Genomic DNA, 13,374 nt, shown 5'->3' on the forward strand with positions numbered 1-13,374 from the left:
CCCCTTTGCACCACGGAGCGATGGCTCCACTTCTATGGACAGTTCATGGAGGTGTCTCACACTAGAAACCATTCAATGTGATCTGCTCTTCCTCAGCCACACTGCACCTGGGTAACTGGCCTCATTACAGAGGAATATTTTAGCAGTCAGATGTGGCTTCATGCTACAGTACCTTTGTGCAGACAGATCACCTTTAGCGATTATTTATTTCAGGAGTTCAGATTCCTGCCTTCCTGTGACATGATGAATGACTTTTAAGTAACATAATATCTGGTTTCCTCTTCTTTCACGCACCCATTTCATTGCCAGTTGTCTTCAGTGACCAGATCTAGGATTGTCTGCAGTCAAATCAAATGGGAAAGAGAAACTCTTTACCACATGCCCAGCCTCCTCTTGTTCATTTTTAATTGAATTCTTGCTTGTTTTAAAATCGCTATCAATTATTCACTCCTGAACTTATTAACTCTGAACATCGCAAGTAATAAATAGGACTGCTCTGCTGTTCAGTTAGAAGTACCAGAGCCTCTCTCATCATTGCTGGGCACTGAGAAAGACATCCTGGCCTTTCAGACCAGCACTCAGTCCTCTCTTTCATCCCCAGCTTTTAACATTTGAAAAGAGTATTATTTTTTTTTTATGAGCTAAATTAAATCCTTGATGTTTTGTTTATAACCCACATTTGTTCCCAAGCCAGCTGGGAGGAAACAAACAAAGCAGTAAAACAACAAAAACAGCAACAAAAAACCCAACAGAGGGAACGGGAGATAATTTGATCCCAGTAACACAGAGCAAAACTGAAACCTGCGCTCTCTGTGTGATCTCAGAACCTCTCTGCACTGCATGCTGACAGCATTCATACGGGAGATCAAGCATTTCAAGATGCAAGGTTCTTCTGTCAAATCAGATTCAAATACTTTATTCTCACGTTGCATGCAAGGCCCAGCCAGCAGCCTCAGCACTGCTGAGTGGAAGATGTGCCATCTGCATACACACACACAGCCATCACCAGGCCCCAGGTGGGCACAAGGCTCCAACCAGGCCCTCAAGTAGGCAAAAAAATTACCAAAAAAGCAATGGAGTGCTGAAGCATGCACAAGATAATTAGTTCAACAACTACGCAAGTAATTTTTTTTAGCTTTATTCTGTTCGCAATGGAGGGGGTGGCAATGTGAAGCAGCTGGAAGGGGTTAAGGTGCTCCCTTAGATAGTGTTTCTTGTCATTGGGAGCAGACCCAATAATAACTGGGAATGATAAATCAATTTCTTATGATTTAATAAATGCGTTTGTAATTTACCAACCTGTGGAGCTTATGACTGCCCAGAAAGAGGACTGATGGAGGAGTTCAGACCTGGATGCAGCCCTGCTTGGCCACAAGCTGCTGGTGTGCATTTACCAGAAATTGCCTTCTGTGCATATGATAATGCAGTACAAAGCAAACCTGTTTTAAAGCAAACAAACACAGAAACTAGCCTGCTTCCTAAGGCCCGAGCTACTTAGGTCTACCTCATCTCAGCCTTCCCACAGCATTACACTGCATATATCACATAAACACACCCCGAGAGCTTCACTTTCACATCTATAAAACACAACTAACAGTGCTTCCTTTTCCTTGCATGGCTTCTGTGAACATTCAGACACAAACTGTTGTGCAATGCTAATGTGTAAGAAAGCAATTAAAAATGCCAAAGATAGATAGAGGGCTCCTAGGAGAATGTAGGGCTGTAAAAAATCTATTTCAAACTCACTTCTCATGCAGGTCACTAAATCTGTGCCTATAATATTAGGAGTGTGCTGGCTAACTGGCCACTAACTATACAAAAGCCTTTTCTCTCCAAGTTCAATCAAAAAGACAACAGCATATGACAGACCCCTTGTATCTTTTGGTATTTTAGCCTGTCACAGCAGGGACCTCCTGCAGTGCTAGGAAAAGAAGGTTTTTTTGCTGGCCAAGCTAAAGCTAACAAAAATACCTAATGAGTAGAGGAGCTGAGAAGCTCATGCATTTAGCTATGTCTAAAGTAGCATGTGCACACTGAATGCAAGCATAAAAAATTAATTCCAGAGATCCTATCAGGTATACTTTCAAGTGACTGATTGGAAGAAAAAACTACTGTTTTCTGTAACTGTTTTTACTCGAATTAAACATATTTGGGGGGGGGGAGGAGGAGGGAGAAGGGAATATATGCAACCACCACATCCATCTGCAAAAAGGGAAAGAGAACTTCTGCCCTACACCCTGAGCACTAACAGTGCCTTATGTCTTGCAGGATCCTGGTCTGACTGTTCACCTCCTCTACCTAGCACTGGTCTCTCTCCCTGTTGATTATCTCCACCCCTCTCACCTGTATCACAGTTTCTCACCATCCCAGCCCACCTTCCCCTAATGTGGCACGAAGCCAGATGAGGCTGATGGACCTTAGGGCACATGGTGTGCTCTGGTTTGAGAATGCAGTGGAGAAGCTGCAGGTGGGAGAGGTATGTGACAGTATGTCCCCCATACCCGAGTTTCACATCTCAGGCTTTCAGTGCAGAAAATATTCCCTACTGTGGCTCTAAAATGTAATGTGCATCCTTTCACACAAAATAAGCTGGGAAAAAAAAAAAAAAAAAGTAGTCAAAATGCATCTACTAACAGAAAGGAGCTTCATTCCATAGGAGGAATTAAGGTAGAGCAGAGCTTTCATCTGTGATGGCACCTTTGTTCCAAAACAAGCTGAGCACGGAAAAAGAGCTACAGCTTCTGTTCAGAATCAAAGAAAAAAAAAAAAAAAGTCTTCATTCAGATGTTAGCTTATGCTGCAAGTGTAACGTGCTTCAGAAGAAACTTTACAGGCAGTCAAGAGAAGGCAGAGTTGACGTTCGGGTCCGGGAAGCCAAGGAGAGCAGTTAGAAAGGTGCAGTCACTGTACAAACATTGGGTAATCCTTCTTCTTCTTCTTCTCCAGGACAAACTCAGCCTATAGATTTGATGACAAAATTTCCATGACTAAGTAGCTGTTAATTAAATGCATAATATATAATTATTACATGCAATATGCCTGAGCTCTTCAGGCATATTTACTGGTGTTCCAAACAGGATACGTGTTTGGAATCAGTTTGATTCTGTTTGTCATGTCCCTTAAGAGTGGTTGTGTAGTCTATTTATCCTTCAGGCAAACCTGAAGAGGAAGCTAAAGCAAATGCAAATATATTAAAGGAAACGTACTTTGAAAGAAGTATCTATGAACCTCTCCCAGTGAAAGGAGAATCCAATATTTAATCAAAGTCTTCTGTAATTAGGAAACTTGGTTCCACAGTCGTTAATCCAAAGAGGAGCATCACTGATGGATTTGTTGCTTGAATGAAGTATTCTGGCAAAGCCAAAGATTCAATAAAAATTGATGTCTTGCAGCCCACTATTGACTCACTGTTTGCTGCAAAGAAAGAGCACAGAGAAGGATTTTATGAACCCTTGTATGCCTTAGGACTGCTAGAGCAGGGGTTGTGAGACTGACTCCTACAGTATGGATTGGCATGTTCCTTCCTAATGAAAATTCAGCATATGATCACTGATAATATCTAAAGCAACATGCATCTGTGTAACAAAATGGTTAAATTCCTTCTTTATTCAGGGGTTGTCTTTACAGCAAAATGCCACTTGATAATGACAAAAATGCTGGCTTTATGATAGAAAGAGAAGAGATGCTCTGTTGCAATGTGGTGATAATGCCTCTGTTCAGGGTTACACAGATAACTTCATTTTAAAGTTCTAAATAAGACTGTGAGTGAGGAGTTTGGGGAAAACACTTAGGAGTTTCTTATATTTGCATGACCAGTGACAAATCTGTTTAAAATAGGGCTGAGTTCATAAGGAGTTCTTCATCAGCCCCTCATGCCTCTATTTTCAAGTTCTGCAGAGTAGTATATGTAGCAATAAGGTACAACAGGTGCACGATCAGGTCAGATTCTAATGTATGTATGTATCATCATGCAACAGACAAGTTTTACCTTACCAAAACTCAAAGCAATAAATTTATGCAAAAGTGAAGCCTGGAATAAAAAAAACTCTTGTTTCATTAAACTTAAAATACAATTTGACTCTGCCATGCCAATGTATATGAGCTATCTGCATTAAATTGTGTTTAATTTAACTCTAGAACTATAGGGCCCAATTAAAAATAATGAGGCCTGTCTCCAACTGTCAGGCTCAATTAGAGATAATGGGAACTGATAGTTCCTGGAATAGATTCATTTTTGTCTGATAGACGAACTAGGGCAGGGGTCTTGGCAGGGGTCATTGGAATAGACCTGGCAACAAAACATGGGTCACTCAAGCTTAAGGAGTCTTAAGGAACCTAGTTATTAAATAAGGAAGTAGGAAGTAAATCAAATCCAAAAGCACATGAATAACCCCAATAGATTCTCTTTTTCTGTTAAACATGCGTATATTGCAATTCATCTAATCATTAAGCTGCCCATTTTAAACCACAAAATATGTACCACAGAAAGGCTAAAATTGACGAGATGAAAGAAGAACTAGAAAATAAATGCTTAGATTATTTAAGAGTGCAAGAGGATCGGTATTTTTCCAATGTGATGCTCCAAATATGTTACTAAAATGACAAGGGATTTATTTTACTTAAATATTATAAAAACTAAAACCAGGAAAGAATATTTGGATGTATTAGGAAACCCAGCTGTACTGATGGATGTTACTTATGACGAGCAGATTATTTCCTCTTCAGCCCCAGCAACAAACATAGGAAAAACTTGTCAGCTTCTGCTAAGCACTTCCAAAGATGTAATTGAACAGTCAGGCAAATTCAGAAACGCGCCTGTGAGAAATGAAGACATGTGTCCTTGAGGAAACATGAATGGATGATATGGCTCGTGACAACTTTTAGGCACTAGACAGTAGCTGTCATTTTAGATGAGTAATTAATCTTGAACTGAGAGGGAGATGTGGAGCAGTGTTGGCTGTTTATTCGGCTAGAATGACAGCCAGTGTCTGTTAGCACCGCCTGTACCCTGCCTGGAATCCGTAACCTCTCTGAGGCAAAGCTTCCCTGTGCATCCATTGTCAACAGCAATGACTCTGAAGTTCGTGTTGGGCAATGCTGACGTGCTGTGCCTTGGCTTGCCTTTTGTTTCTGTGTGAAGACACTTTTTTAATCTAATGATATCTTTCTCAATGTCTAATGATGCTCGTGCTACGTGCTGCTGATGGCATTTTATCCTCTGTACCCCTCCCCCTTACATGTATGGGCCTGCAAAGTCATGCTTTGCATTTTAAATCTGTTCTTTGGGATTCCCAAAGAAAGAAAGAAGGGTTGAGTGTTTGGGCTTCCCCACAACACGACTTATTCTCTGTGCTGAAAGAATGTGCAAATTTATAATTGGGCATGTTATTTTTCTTCATACTTCCCTTCTTGTATGCTAAGAACCTCGATAAAGGACTCTCTACAGCCTCTACAGAGCACCACGTCACTACAAGACAGCATAGTGCTACTGGCACCACAAAGTTTTGTCCCTTCTCCCATTGTCTTTCCTTGGTTAAATGCACTGGCTATGGGTGTCAGCCTCCTTGGCTTGGTCCATACTACTCTCTGGCTATAGTAGATGGAAATTAACACATACAAGGAGGATCTTTGGAGCCTGCCTCATGACTGTCTGCATTCGTGTAACATCTGGAAGGACTGGGCATAGATATCAATTACCATCCTTAGTAGTGATATAGTGTTAAAAAACAGAAGTACGTGTTTAGCAGAGTCTGAAGTATGCCCAGCTCACGTCGTACAGCACATGGGGAAACAGAAGTACTGAGATTCTGGAGAATTCTGTTATCTGTAGCAGTACGTGTCACCTGCACTTAGCAAAAGAACCTCAGGAAGAAGACGATTTTCCACAAGCAACACTTCACATCAGCATATATATTATACATGTACATCCAGGAATGTTTGTATACGTGCAACTTCAACCCACGGAAAGCATGACTACCCACAATTATTCTTGTACCCCTCAGCTGGAAGAATCAAATGTTGTGTTAGCCTCATTCTCAGTGGAGCCTTATGACTTCGGTCAATGCCAGGAGGTAAATTCTGTGAAATTCTCATTTCTCTCTGCCTCAGTCTCATCTTGTGAGTCTCACTTTTCTTAAGTGTAATGATTCGATTTGTGGAAGCAAGCCAAGCTGAATTCATCTTCTGTAAGATAATTTCTTTTTCCTTCATTGCAGCAGCAAATTACGATGATATTTTTTGCATTTCTACAGCCTCTTCTATCAAAGTCTCTGAAAGTTTTATAAAAAAGCTAATGGATCCCCAGCACAGTAATAGCAGACATTGCTGGTTCTACAGAAGAATTAACCATGTCACAGCTCACCACATGATGCTACTATTTAATTTTATTTTGCAGAAGTCATCTCATCAGTCATTTCAGTGATTAATTCCAAATAACAAATTTTTGAGGAAGTGAAATTGACATTTTCAACACCACGCAGTAAATTTGTTTCTCGTTTTGTTGTTCCTAACTTGGATGTCTAACTCAGTCCAAGGCTCGGTGTCCGGCAGTTTATGACACAAGCTGAAATAACGAGTTACTACCTTAATTAGCAAAGACATACACAGAATGTGGAAATCTGTGACCGTGCTGGGCTACACACATGGTCAATGACAGTGTTAAGAAAAGAGATGTATTGCCCAACAACAACTAATTTAGACCCATATATTTTGCATATTTTCTTCAAAATTGCTTTTCCCACATAGAACATAAAACAAATGAGAAAGAATGAATCTGATCCCTCAGAGTATCTGTGCTCAATATTCACAGGAAACAATGAGGAAATGAATGATGAGAAACAGCATTTGGATTAGATTTCTTTTTTTAAACCTTTGCTTCAAATGAAGAGAATGAAACCCAAATATTACGCACTAAAAGACATTCTGCAAACACTACGGAATTCCTCAGTTTTTAGAGCACACTAAAACGTATTTTGCAATTTAAGGAAGTCAATTTTTGATCACATTTCTGTATTTATTAATAGTTAAAATCCAACAGTGCGCTTTAACCTGAGTCCCGTGTGAGAAAATAAATGGCTTCACACAATGGTGCACACCAAAATGAATAAAACCTTAATCAAAGATACAGATCTATATGCAAAACAATGCCTAAGCAAGTCCTTCTGATTACTCTATGTATTCAACTTTAGAGTTTCTTAGAGTGTTTTAAAATTTACTGAGGGCATTTGTAGTCGTGAAGCACTGACACGTGACATGAACACCGACAGTGCTACGAGTGTGACAAAATGACAGAAGGTGGGAAAAGCAGATTTAACGTCAGAACTTCACACTCACGTGACTCTGAATGATTTTCACTTCACCCAGTGGCACAACGGAGAGCTGCTTCTTTTTCTAAAATCACATACGCAGAAGAATACATGGTTTTAAATTCACGCATAGGAAACAGCTGAAATAATCCACGAGACTGGCAGCCAGCAAAGGCAAGCATGAATACATCAACCTTTCATTTGCCAAGTTGGCCAGGAATAGCATTCTGATGCTGAGTGAGAGAAAAGGAAATAAATTCTCCATGTGGTTACAAAACAGTGCTGCATGTTTACGTAGCACTGAAATCAAGCAAAGCCAAGTGCCAACTGCTAGATTTCACACGTATTACATCCTACATAAAGGATAATCTTATATATGGTTAATTCTGCCTCCCTGGTGAAACCAGAGATTCTTTTGACTTCAGCAGCCTGGACTGGACCCTCGGTTTGTTTTCAGTTTCACACTGAAATCAGCCCACTGTAGCTTGATGCTATAATCCGACAGAGCTCAGTGTGCCTGACTTTCTTCAGTGGGTGCATCTTCAGAATCGATTTCTACTGCTCCACAGAACTGCCCTTAATTTGGTATAAAAAGTGAGATGTTGCCATCACTTAAAGCTGAAGAACTGTCACCACCAGAAAAACCAAACGTTTATCTTACAATGGCATTTGAAGAGGTTCTGAAATACAAAGCAACTCAGCAGGCAGTCGACAAATTCCCCCTGGCCCCACAAAAACATGACAGAGGAAAGAGAAGGAGACACATAATTCATCTTGAAGATACCGGAGGTTTTCTTTTTTTTTTTTTCCTGCTGAGTTGGTCTACTTTGGAACAAGCTACACCGGAGAGGATCGCAGCTCTGGGGCACTGCCCATCACCCATTTGGTCAGCTAGGTACTGTAGCAGAAGCTGCCAAACAATTGGTTTATTCTCTTGTGATAGTAACCCAGGAAACAAATCTATGATGACACTGTTACATGCATTCGTGAACTTCGTGGCCTTGTAGGTCACTGGACAAATCTCTCTAAACTGAACTGTTGACAGTTCTTTGCAGGGTTCCCCACAGGAAACTGAAGGTTAATTGACCATTCTTTCAAACCATGAAATGCTTTTGAAAATGTTAGTTTTAAGTCCCGTAGCCTAAAATCTGATGAAACAGCGTAACTGTGCTGTAGTGTCTTGTAATTACTGGAAATTTAAAATGATGGTCAAGGAAGGTGCAGAAATGGCTTAATTAGATTCCCGTGTCACATAAACATGAAATAATGCTCATCTAAACTGTGATTTTGTTTAGAACAGAGATGTTGAGGTAGCAGGACACCTGCCAGAGAAGCTGTTATAATAGATGTGACTTCTTCTTGATTATGTTAATTTGGTGATGGCCTTATTAAGAGGAGGACTCTTACATCTTTAGTCTCAGATCCTTAGAAAAATATGCACATGTTTATCTCACGTGGATAATCTCACTGACCTCGTGGGAACTGCCACGGTTTGTATCTGCAGGACTCTTCCACCTGGAAAGTTACATTGGTGGAAACATGCGCAGAAATCCCAGCAAACAAACACCCAAAGTTCATGCATAACTGAAATAAGAGCAGATTTGATTTTATGAAGTACAATACAAGCGACAAAGCAGTTACATGACCACTTAAGATTTGCAGAAGCTACAAAGAAAACGGAAATCTGTGACTTTGTCTTGCAGAGGCTGAAGATTGAGCTGTGCCTCCAGCTGAGGCAGCAAACAGCCACTGAGAGACAGAAGTTCCCAAAGGACCTACGTACACAACTTCATGTTCACTGCTTCTGTGACAAAACGTTGTGTGTTTACAGCAGAAAAGCAAAGGTTTCCGTTCTTCTCCTTTCCAATCTTTCCACATACAAAGAGGAAAATCCTTCCGTGAGAATAGGCATAGATAAAAGCATTTCTTGTGATTATTTGTGCAATGCAATCCATGGAGATTTGATGAAAACTATCAGGAATATTATTTTAGAAAAGCTCGTGACCATGGGGAGGAAGCAGACTAGATCTACATGTAATTCTCTCCACTGTTCTTTGGCTGTAAAAAGAGCAATAAAGAGATCAAAATGGACTTTCCATAGCTAACTACAGTTATACATGACATACGTCAGCCAGTAGCATATTTGAATAAGTCGTGTGTGTTAAAAACATACACTTTCTACCCCAAAGTGCAAAACAAAAGCATTAACAGGTATGCTTACATAAGGCAAGGATTTGGCTTAGCTTCACAAATTCAGGCATTCAAAACTCAGAGGTTTTTATCCCAACCTTTCACACTGATGGTTATTTTCATCAAATATCAAAGTTCTGGCAATATTACCTTCCACACACACTGGTGCTGATTGTCACACACACCACAGCATCTACAGATGATTGAAGAGCAGTTTTAGCCTCGGTCTTGATTTTGATAATTTCTATAGTCTCATATTAGATTCTATATCACTGAAAGTACCTATTTTGCTGGAGGCTAAGTAGATATGTATGAAAGCTACATTTCTCAGAGATTACTCTCTTGTTAATGAGATTTGGAGGGTTAAAATTCGCTAACAAGCTGTGATAAAGGCCATTACAGTGGACATTAGAAGTGATGGAAAACACATCAGCCAATCAGAATTCTCTTGCCATAACACTTGCTCCATAATATTGTGTATAACTGCACAATTACACTATCTATAAACAATGTTTTGCCCCCAAATAGATACGTATCGAGGCAAAATACTGCTGTATTCACTCACAAAGATAAAATTGTGCTATGCTTTGGTTTAAGTGGATAAATTATGAACAGACTGTCAGTGTTTGTGTTTCCTGGTGGACTCCTTTTGTGACTTTGCCAGCTCTTAAAATGCAGATGATAATGGCTCTGTATTCTGTGTTACAGTGGCATGTAGAAGCCCCAGGCCCTTCCTCTCAGCTGTCATTAGAAATACAGCAGGGAGATCATCTCAGCCTCAAAAAATATTACTTTCAAATGCATAGCTTCATTTAGCACCTTGGAGTAAACCTAAGACACATCTAAGTACAAGGATGTCTGGCAAGCTGAGCTGCTGCATCTCCAATTTTTTTCCTAAACTTCAGAATTATTCAGTAATATGCTGTCCTAAAAATTACATCTTAATGTATCAACAAAAAAAAAGAATTAAATTAATAGCAATAAAAATAATAATAATAATAAATAAAATGAAGTTGGGCTACCAGCAAAGCTTCCTCTTCTGATGACACACTTTACCCTAACTAACCTGGACAAAGAGTTTTTAGCAGCAAAGGCATCTTAAAATGAGCAAGTCAGGCACTAGGACCTCCAGCATGTTTCCCTTACCTTAGCCATGAGGAAGGGCCTTTTTGTCCGTTACATCCATGCATGTAATCAGTGATTGTGCCTATTGTAAAACTCAGATTCACCATCTGTACACTCCCAAGTGGCCAGACGAGTGCTAAAACCCCATCCCTATGGGATTAATCTGCAATTTCACACTAAATGATTTTTAAGAGTAATTTGTCACAATACAGTATTCTAAAAGAAATTAAAAAAAAAAAAAAGGAAAACGACAACAAACGGTCAGTGTTTTTGCACTGTAATGAAAGGAGGAAGCTTGTGAAGTTCCTATGTTAAAATGGGTTTTACAGAACCCACTTTCACATTAGTTTCGTTTAGACATCTTTGTAGCTGCAATAGCTGCTTTTTATTTCTGAGGGAAAGAACACAAAGCCAAACCCAGAATCTGTGCACTGAGCAGGGGATGAAGGATAAAATACTCACAGTCTTGCTCGGGGGCTGAGAATTTGCACAGTGAAGTTGCAGTCTGTATTATAAATAGAATATTTCAGGTTTATATAAGCGCCGAGTAGATAAAGGAGGGCAAAAGAATCCACTCTTCCACATCAAACAAAGCTGGCTTTAAGCGTGCACGGAAATTTCTCCTTTTTAAGAAGCACCGACTGCTTTGAGAAGTCTTTTCACCAAGTAGAGGGCACTGATCTTGATTCACACGATTATTTTCTCAAAACTTTTCAGATGCTTGGCCAAGATGGAAGAAAACCATAATGAGAAAACATGCCATGTGAGCAGTAAGAGACTGGGGGTCAGGACATGTCATTGTCCTTGCACCAAAATGATGGTGTATTAACATGGAGCAGCTTTTCAACCCTGTTGTCTTCAATGTAGCAACTGTGGCTCCCAGACCAAGCAGGTCTGAGGCTTTGATTTTAAAGCCTGACCACATGGAATGCAGAAGTCATCGAAGTCTTTGCAGAGTTATGCTAAATCTTGGCTTTTGAGGGTTCCACAACTCTATTAGTTTTGACTCTATCATCTGAAGCACACTTGAGAGGGAAAATAAAACAAAACCGATTTATGGCGACCTCACTTCATGGCAAAATGAATTCAGTTCAACGTCCAAAGCTACTACAGTTCAGATGATAATTCACAGAAATTTGGGCTAATTTTAAGGATAAATTCAGAGACAAGGAAGTCAGTGCCTTCACAAAGTGAATTCCTTGCTTCTCTTTGGAGTTTTCTTTCACTGTTTGCTACAGAGCAGTTACTCCAGAGAAGGAAAGAATTGAACTGCTGAACGCTGTGTTATTTTAGAGGTCACGTGTGAAAAATTTCTTCATAACACTCAACCAGAACCTTTCTTCTTGCAACTTGCAAAGCACCCCTCTGCGTGTTTGCAGAACCGGGCCCTTCATCCCTTCACAGTTCAGTTTCATCTCCCTTAGTGAGTAAGACGGGTTATCCGCCACCCTTCAGCTCCATACCTGTCCTAATCCTGCCCTTGGAAGCAGGGGGGGGGCGCAAATCACCTGCACGAGAAAAACAAACCAGGCGCACTGCCAGTATTTTGACAACATTTCCCAGGATCGTTCCCTCTGACGGTCTGCTGTGACAGGACAAGGGGAAACGGCTTCGGACTCAAAAGCGGGGAGATGCAGATTGGATGGAAGGAAGGCGTTTTTGCACTGAGGGCGGTGAGGCGGCGGCCCAGGCCGCGCACAGCGGTGGCCTCACGGCGCCTCCCCGCGTCCGCCGCTCCGCGCGGGGCTCCGCGCGCCTCACCGGCCGCTCCCGGGCAGCTTCCCGGGCTCGGATGGGGGGTGGCGGAGGCGGCGGGCCGAGCGGCGGGGAAAGCAGGGCGGCATCGGGCGGGGCGAGCCCGGCTCGGGCGGTTCTCCCCTCTCAGAGATTTCATTTTCCCCTCTTGACACACAAAACCGCCGCCGCCGCACGTTTGAATGCCGCCCTCCTCCTCTTTTCCCCCGCTCTTCTCTCCCCTCCTCCTTTTTTTTTTTTTTTTTTTTTTTTTTTAACCCTCTGGAAAGTTGCGAGAAGTTCGTCTTTTTTTTTTTTTTTCTTTTTTTTTTCTCTCTCTCTCTCTCGACACGACCCGCTCCCGCCGTGCGGAGGGGGCTGAAGGGAAGGCGCAAAGGAGGAGGGGGGGATTAAAGGGAGGGGGGGGGGGTTGAGGGGGGCTCTGAGGAAACGCGCTTCCCCAGCCCTGCCCCGGCCCTGACCCCCGGCCGCGCATGCTCCAGGCTGGACAGCTCCTGAGAGGGAAATTTAAAATCGGGGCAGGAGGAGGACGGCTCTGCCGCAGCGCCGACGGGGAGCTCCGGCCCCGCACGGTTCCCTCCGAACCGCCCGAGGAGGACCGAACCGCCCCCCCCCCCCCCCCCCCCCCCCCGACTTTGAGGGCGCGCAGCGCCGCGTTCTGACGGCCGCCAGGTTGGTGGGATCCGGGGGTCGCGGGTTCGGGGCCGCCCTGGGGCACGGCGGGGCTGCGCTCACCTGAGGGCGGCCCGAAGCGCCGGGCGGTGCTCGGAGCAGAGCTCGCGGTGTGTCGCCGAGCACGTTGGCTTCGCTCTGATGACAGCGTTTTTTAGCCGGTTGCGTGGCCTAAAAGCAGGCGGCGCGCTCGGAAGTCGCGCCTTTGGTTTCTTTGGTTGCTTCTTCTGCTTTCCCGTCGCTTGGGGTTTTCGGTTGGAATTTTGTTCGTCCCTTGCTGAAGTGCTGGATAGCTACTGCGTGTGTGCCTATAAATGTGTGCTTCGGT

General features: G+C 42.4%; 1 long non-coding RNA gene across 2 annotated transcripts; it reads right to left on the minus strand.

The window, feature by feature from the left end:
• Positions 1-674: 674 nt before the first annotated feature.
• LOC149915526 (uncharacterized) lies at positions 675-12,999 on the minus strand. Of its 2 annotated transcripts, XR_016472136.1 has the most exons (3): positions 10,641-12,999; positions 3,207-3,414; positions 675-2,958 (listed from the first exon to the last, which is right to left on the minus strand). It is a non-coding gene; the product is annotated as an uncharacterized LOC149915526 (long non-coding RNA). The 2 variants fall into 2 exon arrangements; XR_016472137.1 differs by lacking the exons at positions 675-2,958; positions 3,207-3,414 and adding an exon at positions 8,777-9,362.
• Positions 13,000-13,374: the final 375 nt, after the last annotated feature.

Source organism: Phasianus colchicus, chromosome 18, assembly GCF_987193195.1.
Source record: "Phasianus colchicus chromosome 18, bPhaCol1.hap1.1, whole genome shotgun sequence".
NCBI classification, from domain to species: domain Eukaryota; kingdom Metazoa; phylum Chordata; class Aves; order Galliformes; family Phasianidae; genus Phasianus; species Phasianus colchicus.